Raw genomic sequence first — 22,261 nt, forward strand, 5'->3', positions numbered from 1 at the left:
TGGTCAAAAATCCCCTGATCCAGTTGAGGAGTGCACCACGAATGCCAAAACTTTCCACTTTGTACAGCAAAAGAGATATTGGAACCTTATCAAAGGCCCTGGAGAAATCCAAATAAACAACATCAATAGGTATCTTTCTATTCAAGGCTGACGTCCATTTATCCAAACAAAATAATAAATTAGTGATTATGGATCGACCAGGGACAAATCCATGCTGTGAATCAGGAATTAGACTGTGATTCAAGAGGAAAGATGTTAGCTGCGCAGAAATAACTCGCTCAAGAATTTTACAAACTATTGAAGTTAAACTAATTGGCCGATAATTGTCAGGATTGTGCCTGTCACCCTTTTTAAAAATTGGTTTGACCTTGGCCTCACGCCAGGGGGAGGGTAAATCACCAGAGGCAAGAGAAAGGGAGAATATGGACGCAAGAGGCACAGATAGACTGGTAGCACACTCCGACAAAAATTTGGCACTGATATTATCGGGACCAGGTGACGATGAGATCTTAAGCGATCTAAGTTGTCTTTCAACTTCTTCATGTGTGATCACGATTTCAGGAATGGATGACTCATTACGGGGAGTTGTCAGCGGCGGCATGGGGCCTACCGGCTCAGAAATAAAGGCGAGAGAAAAGCAAGATGCAAACGACTCCGCTGTCTCAGTGGGACTGAGTAGATCACCATCCTCAGCAGATCGAATTGAAGGGGTGGACACCTTGCAGTTGAGACATTGGCGTGTGAACTTAAAAAATTTCTTTTTGTTGTTGGATGTCGTCAGGCTGTTAATGTAAGAAATTTTTGCCCTTTTAATTGACTGTGACAGAGAGTTGGACAACTGTCGATGCTGCTTAAAAATAGCTTCACTCTTGCTTCGAAGATATCGCCGCCAAAGGCTCTTTTTATACCTTATAGTTCGCAAAAGTTGATTGTTAATCCATGGTTTGAGTTTATCTTTAACTGTCTCCACGAATGTTGTGTTTTTGTCGATTGCACTACATATATAGTCAGAAAAGCTCCTCCACCGCTCATCAACACTGCCCTTGCCCAATACAGAATCCCAATCAACTGCGTCAAGAGCTCTTCTCATCTCTCCATAATCAATGACTTTGTGAGTCTCTCCCACGATATTGTTCTTTAGCGATGGAATTCTTAACTGAAGTTGAGTGCTCAAAACCAAGTGATCCGATTTTCCAAGTGGAGGACCATACCTGATATCTGATACCATGTCTGGGTCATTCGTAAATATTAAATCAGGACATGTAGGGGTCTGATTCGCCCTATAACGAGTGGGCTTTTCCACCAGCTGTTGTAGGTTGGAGTTGAACAACATATCTATGAATAGAAAGGATGGAGAATTCGCAGATGGGAGTCGCGAAACTGGCCACTCTCTAATATCACCCAGGTTGAAATCACCGACAATGAAGACATTTTTTTCACGTTCTGAAATAGTTTTAATGTGATCGCAGATAGTGGCATCATGTTCGGATGGTCTAGGGCGGTACACACATCCAGTAAATAGAGTAAAATTCCCAGAAACCATTTTTAAGAATAAGTTATCTATTCCGGGTGTTGGCAATGAATACTTGGTGATAGAGAAGATATCTGCAACACAATCATGAACGTATATACACGACCCCGCATGCCCTGGTGTTGTCAGGCTATCGCATCGAAACATAGAAAAACCAGGTATATGGAAGGCTTGGTCGGGCATCTCGGGAGACAACCAGGTTTCAGTGATGAAGATGAAGACTGGTTTACAATCCTCCACAAGAAGAAGAAGATCACCAAACTTTGCAGATAGAGAAGCTAAATTCGTATACAAAATTGTCCAATCCATGAGTTCGTCCACTAGTTTTCCGACCCAGATTCCTTGTTGATGCTGACTATCATGGGGGAGCCCCATTTACTTCGACGTAATCTAAATTTTCAATACTTTGTAGAGAAATTGTTCTTTGGTAATCACATCCTCACTAGAGCCAAACTTATTTTCTGATAGCGTTCTTTTGAGGACTGCAAAAAGCCAGCAATCATTATATTGGTCGATCTGGAGAAAGATCTAGGTACAAACAAGCAGGTGAAAACGCAATTAGTTCAATTTGACTAATGTTTTCATCGAGTTTTGACAAGGCGCATTGTCTTAGCGAAATTAAATTTTTACTTCTGAATTTGAGGATTTTTTTCTTAATCTTTGCTCTCGATCGATCCAACAACGTTATGCAATTTTTACTGTTGCTTTCACTTTCGCCAAGATAGTGAAGAAGAAGAAACGAACAATATACCATGAAGGTCCCAAAATATCGATACCATTATCTTGCCACTTGATGTTTGAGATTTTGTTCACTTTGGAAGGTTTTCCAGTCAGCAATGATGAATCCATGTTTCATCCACTGTCACAGATCGATGCGAAATGTCCGATCTATTCCGCTTGAACAGCTCCAAATTCCATTCGAAATCGTCGATGCGTTGTTTCTTTTGATCAGCTAGCTATGAGCTATTGCGGCACCCATTTCTAGCAAAGCTTTCTCAATGTTCAATAAAAAAATTTATTGCCTTGATTTTTGATACCCGATTATTTCGGAAACAATTGCCAAATTCAGGTTACCTAAGCGTGCAACATCGCCGGTCGTTCGACGATGGAGCAGTGTGAATAACGCTGCACTGTTTTACTTGCACAGCATTTTTTTTAATCAAAAACAGTGTTTTCCAGATACACAAAACCCAATATTTCGATCCAGACCCAATTCCGGAATTTTTCTAGGTATAAATTTTTGACAAGGTACGTTTTAAAGCTTGGTACTAACAAAAAAAACCTTCGCTGTGCCAAATGTGTTATAGGTTTTGAACCAATTATTATTCATTCCGAAATCAACAAATTTTAATTTCTTAAATAACAATAATTAATTCGCTACACAGTAGCTTTTTCACATTTTACATTTTGAATAGCTATTGCTTTAATTTCGATTTTCCTTCTAGTAAAGACCCAGTCAATTCAATATATATGTGACATGGATTCGGTCCTTACGTGATGGAAATTCATCAGTCAAAATGTAACTTGAAGAAGCCATCGTGTCAGAGAAACAATTATTTCAAACATGAAAATATTTAAGTTTTTTACTTGAATTGAGTAAATTTGAATTCGATTTAATTTTGATGTCTTATAAGCAGGGTGGAATGCATGACAATTGAAGTGAAAAATCTGAATGCCCATTCCTGTTCAATAAAATATCATTGTCAATTTCTCAAATTTATTTTATTAAAATTCTTCTTGTTATGATGCTCAAAATCCGATGTAATTTTGAAATCTGACAAAGAGGGTGAAATGCACAACAATTGCAGTAAAGAAACTGAATGCCTACTTCTGTTCAATAAAATATCATTGTCAATTTTTCAAGTTCATTTTATTAAATCAGAAAATATCCTATTTGATCCTTAAAACATGAACCATCCAACTTTTGAAGTACCATTGCTCCATAATTTTCAGCTGACGAGCCATCAGCATGAGCCCTTTGAGATTTCATGTTTCATTCGCTTTATTTGATCTTTCATACATAATATGTCTTCGCACTCTTAAGTGCTATCTCGACTACTCGGACCAACGTTCTAGCAATCTAAAACACAGCAGGCGTTAAATGAGTATTTCCGGAATGTTCTTCCAACCAGAATATTTTCCGGTTATCTTGGAAGTTTGTGATTTCCGGAGATGAAAGAGATTTTTTCTATTCGAGTTTTTCAACTGGCGAAGAAATGGGTGGCATCCTTATAAGATTTCCGCATAAGCAATAATCGGATAAAACGAACTCACAGCTTTCATTTTGAACTTCAAACTTGAGATTCCTTGAGAGAAAGAACCTCTAGAGAAATCTGACATATGCCTCGCCTAATTTTTTTATGTTACCCTTGTTGGTATTTAGGGTCGTGAAAAGTTCTCAAAACAACCATTTTCTCCATGTTCATTATAGCTTGGGTTCTACGAACTAAATGAAATATGCGTGTAGTTGCGTGAAATACCATTCGTTCTTGTTAACCATTCAAAAACATTATTACTTACAAGAATACTGCAAATTTTACTCTATGGTTAATTTTTTTCAGTTCCTACGTGAAATCTTGACACGCGACAAAAAAAGTATAAACTGATGAATTTAAATAAATACAAATGCAAATCCAGGAGCAAAATTCGAACCCGGTGTGCGCGGAGTTTACATTAAAAAATATTATTATTTCAGTATCATTGTCCCAATATATGTTTGGCATTTCATGAAAATGTGTTCCAAATGTTTTTAGATGAGACATTTTTGAAAGTTTTCCCTAGGTTTTTGCATAAAAAATCGATGGATAGTCTAGCTAGAAGGATTAATACGGTATATCAACCAACGTTTTTGTGTAAATAGCTATAGGATTCCAAAAAAATTTTGAGTGGCGAAGGGACGAATTTTTTTCAACTTCATTTGGGGATTCTATACATTCCAAAACTTAGCATTGAAATTTTCAGGGGAAGACAAATTTTGATTCTTTGACCGATAACAAAAGTCAATTGTCTAGAATAATGAACGGAAATGAAGAAAGCACTGACGTGAAATATGTAGTTAAAAAAAATTTAATTAGAATATCGAAAAAATTAGGAATGCACTGACGTGAAATCAGAAACTATTGAGCGTTCGTCAGTTTATACCTACCTAACATTTTATTTTTCATTTTCCGCTTCAATTTGTCAAGTCTTGACGACGTTATCCACTCTTAATTTGACACGATTCTTGAAATTGTAAGTTATATTATTAGTTTTTTACCAGTATTTTCTATGGTCCTGGAAACTCAGAGTAGGGGGCACCGAGATGGTTCCAGATTAATCAAAATATTTAAGACTTTGATTTGAAATGATTACGGATTCAATAGTTTTAATAATTTTTTTTCAAAAGTCACTTAAAACCATTTTTAGTATCCAAGTTTCTGAAAAGTTCTCTTTTAAGTCCAAAATTAATGCCGTGAAACAGTATGCGAGGAATTTTACAGTATGTATACGTTTCAATTTGGTGCTTTGAGCTTTTCTAAATAATTCAAATTGTTTTCCAAAATTCCGATATGCAGAGTGTTATTTCATGGATACTATAGTTTCTAAATTTATGTTAACCCGGTCCTGAAATTTTCTTGTGGTTATCAGGTAATTAATTCGGGTATTGTATAAGAAACATGCATGCCAAATATGAAGAAAATATAGGTACAAGTTGGTTCACGTGTTATGACCCCAGAAAGAAATAAGGAAAATTCACAAAACACCTTGTATCTCGGTAACGAAGAGAGTCAGGGCCAATAAATGTGATATTTTTAGAGGAACTTCGTTGCCCTCTATTCGCCCTTCAGGTATTTCTGTTACTCAATGAAATGTCTTCAGAAAAGTGAAAAATAACACTGCTTACCGAACAGAAAGATATTCAAATCTTCTGTAATCTGTATGAAACAGATCCCCATTATTCTTCCTGCCCATCCGAAATTCGGTCTAAATTTCCACAAAATAAAGGATTGCTCAGATACATTCCGCAACCGTCTCATTTATCTCACATCCTCCTCCACGTTCTCACACATTCCTCGAAAATAAATTTTCGCCATCCAGAATGAGTAATTGCCCTCTGTCTCCAAACTTTCATTAACAATGACGCGCTATTTCTCAATAGCGGCCATATTCACCAGGTCACAACTCCATGTGTCCCGCACAAAGAGTTGATTTATTCGGACAATTTTTCTTTCCCGTCCCTTGAATTAAATTATGTATCATTTTATTTTTTTTTTGCGATAGCCGTTCCAGAATCAGAATTAATGTGACATGGGACAGAGCGCCAGACTTGATAAGGTTGCGGGTGTGGAAGAGGCTCGTGGAGGAGAATAGGAGAATATGTCACGTTTCGGATCTAAATTCCGGGGTCCAGGCTCTCCACAAACTCCATTTACCGCAACGTTCACTCCGTTCTGGCTCATATTGTGATAGATCGAGGCATGTCCGAGAAATTCAGTGCGGTTTGGGGTGTTCGTCAAGGTTCGGTACTGAGTAGTTTCTACTTGATTAGTCGGCTGGATGAATTATCTGAAAACGGATGAAGCTTGCTCTCTTCACGATTTATGGGCGAGTGACCTTATAAGAAAAAATTGTGTGTCGAACTTCAACAATGCTATTTTACTTTTAATCCTGCCTCTTATATAACTACATATATAATATGAATATTCATTAGTTAACATTATAACTATATAACTCAGAAATCTGTTTATTCGAGTAATTGATCTTTTTGAGAGCTTGTTCCGATCAGAAATCTCTATAATTTCGACAGAATGTCTGAATTGAATAATAAGATTCGATTCACTGATGCCAAATATTTCCTCAGATTCAATTCTGTTCGTTGTGAACACGATAAATGCCGAACGATGGGAGCATTTTTTGCTTTTTTGCTAGGCAAGAACAGGGGAATTCCGAGCACCTGATAAAAATGCTTGCTATGTAAATGCAACATTCACAATTCAACTAGTGTTTTGTATCTATTTCTTATCTTAATTCTCACGAAAAAAGTTCTTTGACGAGTCGATTCAAAAAATACAAGAAAAATTTCAAATACTGTTATTTCGCGGAATTCCTCGCATGCTAGGTAATGTCGCGCATGGGAGGGAGTAATTCTGCGCAAATAAAGCTGAAAAGCTCAAAATTATAGTTGAAAAGTTTATTGTGAAAAAAAACAAATTCTTGTGCTTGCTGAATCTCAACCACTACATTAAGCATGTGCCCACTTTGAACACATTACACAACGGAACCAAATTTCCTTGTTCCGCCCGAACTCATCTCAGACCAAGACCAACCACTCCTCATCACTTTCAGCAGGATCTATACGTCAAAATCTAATTCATCTCCTTCGCATAATTGACTCTCATCGTAATTTTCAGAGTCAAAATCATAATATTCCACCTTTCTCTTCTTGGTTCCAGATTTTCTCAACTCTTCATCTCTTTTCTTTTTGTTCCTCTTTTCTTGTTATATTTTGATCGAATTTTTAGTGGCATGAAAATTTCTCGAAGTTGTTTTGCACGTGATTTAAAACTTCCTGTTGGTGTGTTTCGGAAACAAGTATTCTCCCCGCCAATGTTATTATATGATTGGCCATATCGGCTTCCTGTTGATCGTTGAAAACTAGTTTCCTTCCTAGTTTCCCCTTTGTATTGATGTTAATCCTAACTTATCACGCAAAGTCGTTTCTGGAATATTTAAAGATCGACCGACTTCCCGTATTGCTCAACTTTTCAGCACTAAATTTCTGTGGCATTCTTTGAAAGCTTAATTTTCACTGATTTTGAAAATATTCACTACGTATGGTTTATATCAATATAAATAATAGGAAATGGCCAAAAACCTTCTTTTTATTTAAGAGTCGAATTGCAGAATATTTTTTCTCTAATTCTGTGGTTATTCCGTTCATTCTTCCACGTCTTGTAGAACAAAATCGTGCGAGAATATATCAGAAACGCACAGTTTTCATGGTTATATTTTATTATTCTATGTTGGCACTCCGAACTTTCCGCTACGGCTTTATCTGTCAATTCATCAAATTGCCTTAAAGAAATCAGTTCTGCCAACCAACATTTTTCAATGCAAAAATCATTAAATTATATTTATGAAAATATTTCATTAATTTCAATGAAAATGCAATGAATTAGAGAAAATAATATATAATACTCGTACAGAAGGCTCATTCTACCACTCGTTCATTGCAAAACTCGCCACTTCGTGGCTCGTTTTTGAATTTTGAACTCGTGGAAGCATATCAATGCCTTCTGCACTTGTATTATAAATAACTATTAAAAAACCCTTGAAATAGATTAACAAATTTCGAGCGTGAGCAGACACATATGAGATTCAAAGGGGACAGCTTGATCAACAAAAATCGAATATGTAGAAATTCAAAGTACCGAATAGCTTTAATTCGGTCAGCAACAACAGGAAGAAATACAGAGAAATTTTATTGACATCAAAGGTGCCTCATAATACATTTTATACTCATCAATATACCCTCATAGTGCTGTTTACGAGGGAATGACTTAAAAAAATACATGATTGTCTGCATTCGCTTTGATAAACGTTGCCGAATTTTATGGCCATTTGGGGCGCATTCTGGATTTTTTTTTCAATTCTCCTATCGAATTTTGATTCCTCGGAATTGACTGCAAAATATACGAGAAACAATAATTCCATTTCACCATTTCCAACTTATTCTTCTTAAGAAATATAAGAAGTTTAATTATTTCATACCACATTCCATTATATTATAATATTTTTCATTTTTATATCAAATCAACTAGTCTTGAGCGTGGGCGCATTCGAATTTGAAATAATGGTGCATCCGCATAATCCGATTGTTCTACTCGTAAATATTGAAAAAAAAAATTAAGCCTTTAATAACGTCAAAACTGAGAAGAACCTGAAACCGCAGGGTAAGCTCTGGAAGGGCGATAAATAATAGAGGGCGGCATTATCTACTTTCTCAAAAAAAAAAAAATCTGTATTCCTGGAAGAATGAATCAAATATTGTTTTTCAATTTCAACGAATTTCAACAAATGATTTTTTATCAAATTCACTAATTTTAAACTTTGTTTCATCAGGATGTCTGCAACATCTATTCGAAATAAAAGTAATTGTTCATTCGGTTGTTTTATATCAAAGGAAAAAAAGGAATATTCGAGCGTTTTATGAAGTTGAAACTTGGCAGAAGAATATGAAACTTGAATTCAATTAATATATTTCATCACTTATTCATAAAAATTCGGTGGAGCACGTTTATTATTTATTACATTCCACGTTCCTATTTAAATTTGGATCCATAAAAAAAATAATTACACTTATTAGTATATTCTAACACAAGTGGCAGAATGGGCTCCTATTCCAACCCGAATGCGAAATTCGAAATTTCGAACGCAAGAGTGTTGGAATTACATTCTGCAACGAGTATTAGACGATATTTTCTCTATTTCAGTCAAGTTTTGGAAATATTGTCGAAATTCAAAGAATAATTCAGATGATATATCCTAGTGACTTTTGTATTGTATCTTGGCAGTTGGTGTGACTGTTACGAAAATTGACAGATTACGGAATTTGAATATGAATCGTACGTTTCGAATTTTGAAATAATTTACAATTACGCATTAAATTCGTGAATTATGTCGGACGAAATCGATTTAACACCACCAGAATTAAGAGAATTTGCGAAAAATATTGCTCATCATTTCATTATATCCGAGATTATATCCAAATTAAATTATTTTGACAATTTTTGACGTTTGTTGAAATTTGATAGGATTGGAAGTCAGTATAGACAACCAGAAAACGAAAAATATATCTGAAAAAGATGCTGTAATGAGTTCATTACAGCACTGTTCTTAGGACTGTAATGAACTCATTACGATACTGAAATGGAGAAAATATATTTTTTCTTTCCTATAATACCTTTCATAAAAATAGTGTGGTTTTCCACTCTAGATAGATCTATGAATATAAATTCTTCAATCCAACCAGAACTTTCAAGGAGCCGACTAGTATTTTTGCCGGGTTGGCAGAAATGCTAGAGCAGGCCCTAGATCCCGATTATCCACTATCAATTTTCAGCATTCTGCAGAGTTGGCTTCTGTTAGAGCGGCGAATTGGGTCTCTGCCTAGGGTGGTAGTTTGGATAGAGACGGCTCTGAAAGGGAATATTAAACAAGAACCTAACATATAATATAAGAGGAGTTTTTCAGCTCTCGCTCATTCATACGTCAATTGTGCCTTGAACACCACGAAACTAGATAGGTATATCCTTGAGTTATATTAGCGTAGGAATGAACGATCAGAAGATTCTGATCTCACGTCAGTATCTCTGAATTTCTTTCATTTTGGATTATTTGTCGAAAGAAAAAAAAAGAAATAATATAGAATTGTGTCAAATATGCAGTTTATGAGTATTTAAATTCCTACAGTTCATAATCAACATTTGGAAAAGTTTCTAATTCATAGTGTTCGGTCAGTCCAAAAGATATTGTTGGGTCCCATGTGAAAATAATAAATAGACAATTGATCTATATTTCCATTTTTCCGTTCTTACGACAAGAAACGTTTTAGAAATTGATTCATGTTTCCCATCTGTTGGAAATTAAGACGAAGAATTCACATAAAATCCTCATACTTCTCTCCTAGTCATAAATCTGAACCCAAAAAGACCAATTTGTTTTAGTTTCTGTACGTGAAGGAATGTAAGAGCTTTATTTGAGTCATTTGAACAAAAAAAACCATGGATCTATGAATGGTCAGGGTCACTTTAGCCGATCTATCGGAACCCCTTTCGTCACAGATACCTTAAAATATTGGTTTAAGTGGAATTTGTTTGCACATGTTGAAATTGGCTATTTACTATGTATATACTTCAGGTGCTCTATGTAATAGTTTTGTCTCTGTTAACTCTTTCCACCCACATAGGCCAATCCCTAAATCCTCCACTTTTTTCTGTAAAATATGAATAGCTAATAGAAAACCTATATTTCCTACTTCCCAAATTAAGAGACGATTTAATGTTCATTTGAAAGTATTTAAATATGTTGTACACTTATTACACTTATTATCTGTTCACTAGTTAGTGTGAGTATTTCTAGTTGAAGAGGGTAATCCCTTCAAACGTAGAAGGTCATATTGACCTTTTGTATACTTAACAGTGTATAAACTTGTAACAAGTTCTTGTTGTCAAGTTGGATAACAAAAAATAAAATCAGTTTTAGTGTTAGCCTAGACCTATCCTTCTTCACTTCTATTATCTCAGCGTAGATAAATATAGAATCGGTGTTTTTACAGAACATCGATTATATTTGGGTTGTGGCCATACCAATTGGTTACAACAGGCTTAATCCCAAAGATTAAGTTGATAAACCGCGATAAACTAATAGTGGTACGAAACAGATATTATACAAAATAATTTCAGTCAATCACAGGTGTCAGAAACGTTCATTCAGGACGAATAAAATCTAATATGCAATTTTCAGGGTCCAAAGTATCAATTTCACATTTTTAGTAGTGATATAAATAAAAGTGGGAAGTTCGAAAACAAAATTTCATCATTGTCAGCCACAGGCCATCGTGCAAAAGCTCGAGGTTCAAATGACTGAAGAAAGAAAAATATTCTGTGGCAAAAACGACGAATTTTCTGACACGAGACGTGGCGAATTCACGAACAAATGATTTAATTATGCCGAGCGATGAATCTACGGAATCGGATCTCTCACGCTTATAAATCCTCCCCATATCTATGCGTTCCAGAATGTGTTTGTTCGAGTGGTCGGAATGAAAGTTTTTCACTTTGTACGGCTTTATCCCGAGATCTTACGATGATGGAGAGACATCTTCGGAATCATTTGTTACACTCAAAGCAGGGGGTTTTGCCTCGTCTTAAATCTGAAGAGCTGTACATTAGGAAATATAATATCTGTTTTTGAAGTCGTTGACGGCACTGTTTTCGCTCAAGGACCTTGATAAGCGATGTGTCCTTGTTTTCCCTGATCCAGTTAATCATTTCCAGAGAGGAATACTCGGATCCCGCTTTCACTTTCGCCGACGTCTTAATGCTGTATATTTTACCGTTTGAAGAGGAATTCCAAAGGGAAATTAAGAACATTGAATTTTATCGTGTCTGAGAAGAATAAATGGATAATCTGAATCTCGTTGGATCATTTCAGTATTCATAATATTGCAAGTAGGTAACCACATTAGAGGTATTCTGTTATTATACCATTATATGCATTAGACTGAGAAAAAGAAATTTGAATTTCCCATATTATTTTCTGAATAATGTTTCGTTTAATTTGCAGGTAGAGAAAATGAGAAAAAACTTATTATTCACTCAATTGTGTTCAATTCCAGAAAATTACTGACTTGACTACGGTGCGATTTGAACGCTTGTCATTCATGTACGAAGATTTTACGTTGGCGCCCAAAGAATTGTATGCTTATCGAAAATCGCCATCTGTGGCGATTCTTGAGAAATTGTTCGTATGAAACTTTCTTATTTTTTGTCGTAGAATACGAATCTGCAAAAAAAAGCAAGGGTACCCATTTGAAATTCCAAGTTGACCTCCGTATCCACACAAGAAGGAATTATGGAAGAGGTTCTAGAATAAGTGAAACCATCAACCTCAATTCAAAACATTTTTTTTATGCTATTTTTGACTGATTCAACTTGAAAAAATGAGATTAAGTCATAAATTTCTGATGACTAATAAGGAATTTCCAAATGAATATTGAATCATTACACAGTATGTATGGTGTGAGAAATAAATAGAGAACATAAGTAGCTTCGTTGATTTATTCATTCGATGTATTATTAGTTCTATGAACTGATAATTTTGGCTACAGTTTTTTTTTATTCGAAATAATAATTCGTTATTGCTGAAATAAACAAAAAATGACATCCGAAGATTTTTCAGAATATTTTATTTCTATTGAAAAACCTTTTATCAATCATATACTCATGTGAATTTTATGAACTATATTGCGAGGGCATTAACAGTATGTACCCTCATTTTTATTCAGTAAATTTATTCTGATTTTCAAGAACATTAAGAGATCCGAGAAAACTCACTTCCTACAAATTTTGAAATGAAAAAATTGCCTTTTCATTTTTCCGAATTTTGGATGAATGAAAATAAACAACAGTCTCGGAGAAATGAAATATTGGCATTTCACGATATATGTAAAATAGACGAAGATGTTATTTTTATTTATTTCAATATGTTCTAGTTGAAATATGTATATTGATGATTTTTATTTTTGTTTCAGGTATGAATCGAAAAATTTATGATAGCGTAGATACCTGTAAAAAAGGTGAGTTATTATCATGGAATATAAATTTATATAATAGTTGAATATGTACCTAATGCCTCGTGTATCGAAGAAGCTGATGCAGCAGAACTTTTGTTTTTCTATTGGATGGAAATTTATTTATTTTGTGGTCACTTTTTGCCACCTCGACAGATGGTACCACACGCTGCGAAATTATGGACACAACGACTAGGCTTGGAACCTGTACCCAACCGTTCAGCGGCAAAGTCATCACGCTATGAAGGGAAAGAAGTATATGTCAGGGGTTACTGAGTTGCATTCCGAAGAAAATAATTCCAGATCATCAATTTGCATTTCGCAAAGAGCGTTCGACGATCCACCAATTGGTAGACTAACTGAAAATTAACCTTTCCACAGATACTGGTGCAATATTCTTGGATATAGAAAAGGCATTTGATAAAATGTGGCATAAAGGTTTCATATTCAAAATGAAGTTGATGAAATTTCCAACCAAGATTAATACAATCGTACCTGGCCAATAGAAAATTTAGAGTGAATATCGATAGTTCCAGGTCAACGATCAGAGAAATTGAAGCCGGAGTTCCCCAAGAATCGGTGATAAGACCGCTACTGTTCAACTTATACATGACAGACATACCAAAAATGAATAGATGCAAGATTGCCCAGTTTGCAGATGACACCGTTATTCACTATCACAATAGTATGAGGAAAACAATTACTAAACCGTTACAGATAGACCTAAACAAACTGATGGAATACTTCAAAAAATGGAGATTCAAAATGAATACATCGAGAACAGTTGCAGTCTACTTCGGAGGAACAACAGTAAATAAAGAGAAAGCAGGAAACGTCAAAATAGAAAACCAGACGATTAATGGAAAATGGAAGCAAAATTTCTGGTGTTAATACTGGATGAAAAACTGAATTTCAACAAACAGATAGAAGAAAACAGAAAAAAAGGAAGGCAATTGCACGGGAAACTGTACCCGCTGCTCAATCCAAAAAGTAAACTTTCCTCAGAAAACAAGATGAACATAATAAAAATGATGCTAATTCAGGAGTAACCTGGTATAATACGAAGTACAATAATAAAGACAAGTGGCAAAGTACACTAAATACAGTAATCAGAACAGCGGTTGGCGCCCCATGGTATAAAATCAACCAACAAATTAGAGAAGAATTGAAAATTGCAACTATTGAGGAAATAGTCAACAAAAAAAAAGGGGAGGCAATAGAGACGCTGAAAGAGCATGAGAATAAGGAATTAAAAAAGATAATTCAGATTCAAATGACAATGAGCGATAAGATGCACGGGCGTAGCCAGGGGGGGGGTTTTGGGGGTTCAAACCCCCCCCGAAATGTTGAAGATGTCAAAAAAACTTATTTTTTTCAAAATCGAAAACATTTTTTAATGGAATTTGTAAAAAGTGAATGAAATTTTCACTCTCAGTTCAATTAATTTGTAATGTGAAATTTGAATTAAATTACCTCTACGTAATCCAGTCAATTTGTGCTCACATGTGGCCCTCAAAGGAAAGTTATGGGTTAGTTTGATTTTTTCGATCGTATGTAACGGGTGTTTTTTTTCGAGGTATATAACTTTAAGTTGGCATTTCTGTTCAAGATGGCGACTGATTTAACAGCTGTCAAGTGATTTATTGTCAGTTTGGTTCGGCAATTCATCATGGATAGACGCACGCCTGAACAACGCTTGAAAATAGTGCAATTTCATTTCGAAAATAATGGTTCTGTGCGGAATACGTATCGCGCGCGCACTACGTCCATTAGCGATGAAGCGCACTTCTGGTTGAATGGCTACGTCAACAAAAAAAACTGCCGCATTTGGAGTGAAGCTAATCCTCAAGTGTATGTCGAAACACCGTTACATCCAGAAAAACTGACTGTTTGGTGCGCTTTATGGCCTGGTGGAATCATTGGTCCGTACTTCTTCAAAAACGATGATGGCCAGAACGTTACAGTCAATGGTGATCGGTATAGAGCCATGATTACTAACTTTTTCAATCCTGAATTGAACAACCATGATGTCCAGGAGCTGTGGTTCCAACAAGACGGCGCAACATGTCACACAGCTCGTGCCACAATCGATTTATTGGAAGACACGTTTGGTGAGCGCCTAATTTCAAGTTTTGGACCAATTGGCCTCCAAGATCTTGTGATTTAACACCGCTAGACTATTTTCTGTGGGGCTATGTAAAGTCATTGGTCTATGCGGATAAGCCACGAACCCTTGACCATTTGGAAGACAACATTCGCCGTGTTATTGCCGATATACGGCCACAAATGTTGGAAAATTCATCGAAAATTGGACGTCCAGATTGGACTACATCCGAGCCAGCCTTGTCGGTCATACGCCAGAAATCATATTCAAAATGTAATGCCACAAGATTATCTTGCGGATAAATAAAATTCATATCAATCGAATAATCCATCGTTGCTTTATTGCAATTTAAAGTTCTAGCTCTAAAAAAAACACCCTTTATTTTTTTGGGTTCTGAATCCGAATCTGAGGTTTAGCACCAAAATTCTGTGACGGAACATTAAAAAAATACAAAAAAAATTTAATCTTCTGACCTTTCTTCCATAAAGTTTTTCGTCCGAAAAACCTGGCTCAAACGATAGTTCAAAATTGGCGTATTATATCTATCTCTGCTAAAACTCAGTTGATGGGGTAGTTTTAATTTGTTCGATTTGTTATGTCTGTTTCTGGGGTACAGAATTCGAATCTGAAGTTTGCCACCAAAATTTCATGATAAAACATTGAAAAAAATGCAAAAAAGGTGATAACTATCATTTTTTACCGGTTTTTTGCATATTAACTTTCTACTCATAAATTTGAATCGATGTAAAGAAATAAACTAAATTTCAAAAAGTGATTTTGAAAATGCTTTTTTTCTCAAAACATACTTGAAAAATAAAACTAGTGAAAATAGACTGAATGGGTTGGCTCTTTCAGAGTTGATATACTTAAAAAGAAAAACATTAGATTTTTGTTATAATATGTAAAACCCCCCCCGAAACTGAAACCTGGCTACGCCCGTGATAAGATGAAATACCTCTTTCAAAGAACCAAAAAGAAGAAAAAAGTGAAATGGGGTAGAAGGAAATTCTTCAATTTAGGCAGAAGTAGGAAATCGGAGGAATGAAAGAGTAGGGGTAGCAAATAAAATTTCAGTCCTTATACAAAAAAAAACCTGAAAAAAAATTGCATTTAGATGATTTCATCAGTGGTCCTGAGATGATAACCATAAAAATTGATTGGGAATTCCTCACCAGCACTCAAAAGAGGAAGATATAATACGATCATGCAAAAACGCTCAAATCAAATCAAATTTATTCCAATTATTTACCCTTCATGTGAGGATGAACGCACCTTGTAACAACTTGTGTTGTGCTCTCTATCGACTCCATCCTCCTTTCGGGGTGTTCAAAGATACATCAGGAATTAAATATGACAGGACATAGATTAAACATACTTGTTTTTTTCACATGTAAGCTGAACATTCAGTCGGATAATCCTTTGAGCAAAATTTACAAACCAAAATAGAGATAGAAAGAGTAAGGGAGAATGCATGACGTACGATGAGATCTACCGATCTCAGACAATGGTCCGATAATTATCTCCGATCGGTGAAATATGCTTACCGTTCTTGATACTTATAATTATAGAATTATCAATAGTGTCTTTTGCCTGCCTGAAATCAATAATGGAATTCTGTTGATTATTCAATTCGTATCTGATACAACATCCTTGACTATAATCTCAACATTCAGCTATTCGCAGAACTGGGTGGTCAATTTCATTACTAATAATCCCAGTCGAGTTCTCGCTGTGTCAAGACTAGGAGTCAGACTTGAAGCAGTGTGTAAGCGAGACATTAGCTCCATTCGTTTGCCATATGAAGGAACCAAGAGCTTAGGGCAAGAAATTGTCGTAGTTCTATAGAGAAACATTTCGTGCGGTATCTAGCTGAATATTAATCGGCCCCGGCAAGTTTGGTAATCCATTTTCTGTTTGCTGAATACTAGCAAGTTCAGTGTTTAACGTCAGTCGGTGTAGAGTTTAGCACAACGGAAGTAAGGGTCGATTGTTTGCATTCATTCGAATGCAATCATCATTAAAATCGTATGAATTTTGGTATCGATGATTGAGTGGAGTATAAATAATTTCGAATCTTACTAAATGATTTATTATTCATTCCAGCATTCTTTCCAACGTTTCGGTGGTCTTCCCTGGGTTCTCTTCCCCGTGGGTGTGTTCTGCCTTGCTCCTTTCACCAGTCTGTTGTCCGACATTCTCTCTATGTGCTTATTCCAGTATTTTTTCCTCTGCCTCACATACTGAATTGAGGTTGTTATTTAGAGTTTCTATAAATTCTTTCCATTTTAGGTGTTCATCAAGTGTTATTCCTAAGAATTTAGTTGTTTTCTGTAGCTTATATTTCTATTCTTTGATTTTAATTTCCTTTGGTATAATCTGCTTTGAATGATGAGTTCTAAAGCACATTATGCTGGTTATCTCTGCATTAAGTTTCAATTCACGAGATTGTAACCACTCTTCACTTTTCTCGACGAAAATATTCAACGCGTTGGTCAAGAACTTTTGAAAGTTTCCATTCCAGAACAACACATTTGTATCATCAGCAAACAATACCATCAGTTGTCTCATATCAGAAGCCACTGTTGATGCGAATTTTTCAACAGCAAAAATTCCTCACTATGAACAGGAACAGTTGGTTAACATTTGGTGCCAGATCCGGACTATAAGGATACATAAGAACCTCGGTGGGTCACTATCGATGAGTATGGCCTAGCGTTATCCTGATGGAACACAAATCTTCTCCTACTGGCCGAAGCTGACCACTTCTGGGCAATTGCTTCATTCAGACGGTCAAATCAAAGACAGTACAGTCTGAGTTGACAATTGTGCCGTATAGGAGCAGTTCATAGTGAATAATTCCCTGCCAATCTCACCAAACACACAGCAAAACCTTCCTGGCTGTCAATTCTAGCTTGGCCACCTTTTCCGCCGGCTAACCTCGTTTCAGTGCCTGTTAGATCATTTATATACAATAAGGATAGAATGCATCCCAATATGCTTCCTTGTGGTATTCTCCGCTTGATGCAGTTTTCGTCTGATTTATTTTTTTTTCCCATTTTCTACTATCAATACCCTCTGTTCTCGGTGTGTTAGGTAAGACCTAAACCATTTCGATATATGTCCTCTTATTCCATATTGCTCCATTATTTCCGAAAATACTTCATGATCAACACTGTCATTTGCCTTCGAGAGATCGAAGAAGAGTCTAAAGATATTCATTTTCTCCTCCATGGTTTCCACGATTTCTTTGATGAATTGGAAAATTGCAGTATTTGTCGATTTGCCTTTGACAAATATATGCTGGTTTTCACTCAGTACATTGCACTTTCCCAAAAAATTTATTAATTCTTTCCTCATTGCTATCTCGAAAATTTTTGAAAGAGATGGCAACAAACTAATAGGCCTATAGTTTCCAAGATATCCTTTATCTCCTTTCTTAAATATTGGTTTAACTAGTGCAATCTTATGGTTTTCGGGAAATATACCATACCGAATTGAATTATTTTTTATTGAATCATTCATTATTTTTCGAAATATATGTAAGGTTCTAGTATTTCCTCAATTATATCTTTGTTGGGATCTCGTCATCTCCACTGCTGTTCTTATTTTTAAGTTTTTCTGGCTGGAGTTCTGGCTGGAGTTCTGCTGGAGTAATTGGATTGCAGTACCTACATGGATTTTTAGTAATTATTCTGTGGTTTTAGATTCTTCCTGTATTTTTTGAGCGGCATTTATGAAATATTGATTAAATTCATCTGTGAGTTTGTGAGGATTTTCAGTTGTTGGTAGTTCATTTGAGGTTTTATTTTCAATAAAATTCACAATTTTCCATACAGTTTTACTTTTATTGTCGTTGGCGATACCACATATTTCCAATAATTTTGAGTTTTAGATAATCGATTGAATATAAAAGGCTCTTCGGCTTAATATTCCGAAATATGAAAAAGTAAACAAATCAATTCTATCTTCTAAACGCTCGAATGATCCAATGCTATCCATCATATCCACTATACGTTTCTTCAATCCATGTGACTCCTTCGGGGGAAAACAGGAAATCGAGCGGAATTTATATTCTTATTTTGATTCAGAAATCGCCATTCACCCAATATATTAAGCTAATAATTCTCAGATGATTATCAGTCCCTTGTCGTCGCTAAAGGAAGAAATTTACGAATAGATAAAATCGGAATAAGGCAGCGATTTCTTCCGATATAAAGTACCGAAATTAGATCCGTGGTCCTTTTTTCCATCTCCAATAATTCAATTAATTCAGTCAATCCTCCGGGAAAGGGGAAGGATTCGAAATGTATTTGAAATCCAACAATGCGATTGTTTTGGAACGACCACATTTATATCTGTTCCCCAGGATATCTCGGAAATGGGCACGATGGAGGGAAGGAGAACGTCGATCCGAGAATATCTCAGACGTCTTAGAGGAAGGCAATAGATAAAACTTTGAGGAAGGCGACCGCTCTCATTTCGGTCACTCCGATTAGAGTAAACAACTTTCGAAAAATTGAATTGACGTCAAGTCCTCCTTTTACGCCATTCCTATCGATTAGGTTCGGATTTTCAAGGACCCAGTTTTTTTTGGTTTATTTACCGAGTTGATGAAATTGGTGTTATGCGTTTTTTCTCCAACAAATGTTTATGTTTTTCAATGCATTATATGATCTACGGAAATTTTGCAGCTTTTAATGGTACCTACATAGTGTACCTATTATAGTAAATTGTTCGGGAATGTGCTTTAACTACGAGGTGAACACAATATTTTTCCTGAAATCGCAATCGATATTATCCTAAATTAAACATGTTTTAACGAAATAACGATCTTCAGTTACAATCACTTAGGGCCAGTTGCACCATTTGCCCAAACATTGATTAAAAATTCAAACATTGATTACTCTCTGATTTCTTAGGAGAAATCAAAAATTAATCGATGTTTAAATTTTAATCAATGTTTAGGCGAATGGTGCAACTAACACTTAGCCTATGAAATCGTTCTTTAACAATCGATTCGTTTTGATGTGGTGACAAATGTCACATAATCATTACTTATATCGGTATAATATCTTCCAAAAATATTTGAAAAGGACAGTGGTGTACGCGACACCACAAGAGTGGTCAAATGTAGCTGAAAATATCATCTTGAATTTGTTGCCGAATAAATCCAAAAAAAAGTACGCCTAAAATTATTCCTGGATTATTTATTGCCGAAAAAAAAAACAACGTCCTGATTTGAAAGTGTAATGATTGCATACTTATCCCATTTTCTATGACGTTAAAAGCATTCAGATTATTAACAAACTTGTCAATGCCGAAAGCTGCACTCTATACAAAAGTTATTCCACAATATTTTCATTATTTATTTAAGTTCACGTGTCTCGACAGCTATGACCATTGACATAAGATCACATTGAGAGTAGACAATATTGCATCAATAAAGATTTGAATAATTGAGTACAGTTCATTACCTATGAGAAATCGTATGGTTGCTTCGATCTGGCTGGGTGAACTTAGTACATCATGCAGGCGCTCTTTGATACCATATCGTCGGCGTGCATCTCTATGGTATTGGCATAAAGATATTAGGTGCTTCACGGTCAGATGTACATCAGGGCATTGTTCACAAGTAGGAGGGTTTCCTGAAGACATAAAAAATCCGTGATTCAACTTTGTGTGTTCCATTTCTTCTCGACACTATTTCGTCCTGTCGCTTCATATTTAACTTTATGTGGTTATGCACCATTGGTTGGATAGCGTGCAGTTTTTGATCAGTTGCATTCCATTGAGCCTGCCAAGCATGAAGTGCTTCCAACTTGGCTTAGTTTTTCAGATCGGTGTGGAGCTGGATATCTATTACAGGAGAGTCAGAGGTTCATGAGTCTACTTGTTCGTTTCCAAGTATGCCCACATGGGATGAAATCCACGCAATAGGGATTGAGACGTTTCTATCCTCCATAATATTGTGACACTCTTCTTGAATTTATTATACCAATGGGTTATTGGGGATAATATTGGAGATGGACTGTATTGACGACAGCGAGTCTGTGAGAATTCCTACTTTGCTACCAGGTGTTATAGGCGTAAAAATTGATTTGAGAATTGCATACAGCTCGCGTGTGTATACTACAGATGGGTGGTATCTTTAATGTTTTTTGAGCACCTAGGTTATCTACAACTGAACACGCTACACTATTGTCGTCTTTAGAGGCAGCGGTATATATTTCTTGGTCGAAATTTTCATTATTGATTAATTCAATGACAAAGTTCTGATGAAATTGTTCATTTTTCATGATCAATATGACCAAATTTCAGAAAGAACATGCAGAATGTTCAATGAAATGTTTCCAGATGAATAACCACTGTTCTTTCAACGAATAAACATATTAGAAGTCATATATTATTTCGTAATTTTTACAGCATAATCATTCTCAGTAAATTATTGCATACCATTTCGTTGACTGTTTGTTAATTTCTATGAACATTCTACATGTTCTTTCTGAAATGTGATCACATTGTCCATGTAAAATAAACAATTTCATCAAAACTTCATTTGAATTGTTACCATCCATTTTAGTTCATTTCAAAGTTACCTTATATAAATATTGCACATGCAATAATGTAACTTTCATAGAAACTTGCTTCTTATTAAAAAATCTTTCAATCAAGGTATAGGAATATGATATTTAATTTAGGGGGAAATTCAATTCTTTCTCAATAATTTTCAAAATATACAGGGCATTCCATTTAAAAAAATGCACTTTTAGACTGTTTATGTGGTTCTCGGTAGCTCATCGAATTTTGAATGACCCTGTATAATAAGATGTGCATTTCGAAACACGTGCATGATGCAATCGATCTCGGCAACCTGCATCCGAAATTTCAGCTTCCTAAGATTTCTAGTGTGAAAGTTATGGATAAGCTACGTTTTGCACAAAAAAGAGAGGAAATCATTCAATTAATCCGAAACCGCTAAAAATGAATATGAGTGAGTAATACCAAAATAACCATGTTTCTACGATTAATTTAAAAATAAAGTAATATACAGGTTGTGCCACGAAATAACAAAGTATCTACTTCTTTTTGACATAAGCGGTAACACCGCAGCACTGAAAATATTGCAATTTGATAGAGCAATGATTCCTACCCAAGAAACCAACTTTTCAATGAATTGTTGCTTTCCGTTCTCCGTAAACGTCTAACGTACCATCGACCGTGATACACCCTGTATATGCGGTTGCAATCTCCCGAGAAATACGCAGCTCAGTACGCCTACTCTTGGGCAAGCAAA

General features: G+C 35.6%; 1 protein-coding gene across 2 annotated transcripts in view; it reads left to right on the top strand.

Annotated features, from left to right (window-relative positions):
• LOC123681211 (alpha-2C adrenergic receptor) overlaps positions 1-22,261 on the top strand; it is a 437,152-nt gene that overhangs the window by 167,623 nt on the left and 247,268 nt on the right. The window lies entirely within an intron of this gene.

Source organism: Harmonia axyridis, chromosome 5 (assembly GCF_914767665.1).
Source record: "Harmonia axyridis chromosome 5, icHarAxyr1.1, whole genome shotgun sequence".
NCBI lineage: Eukaryota > Metazoa > Arthropoda > Insecta > Coleoptera > Coccinellidae > Harmonia > Harmonia axyridis.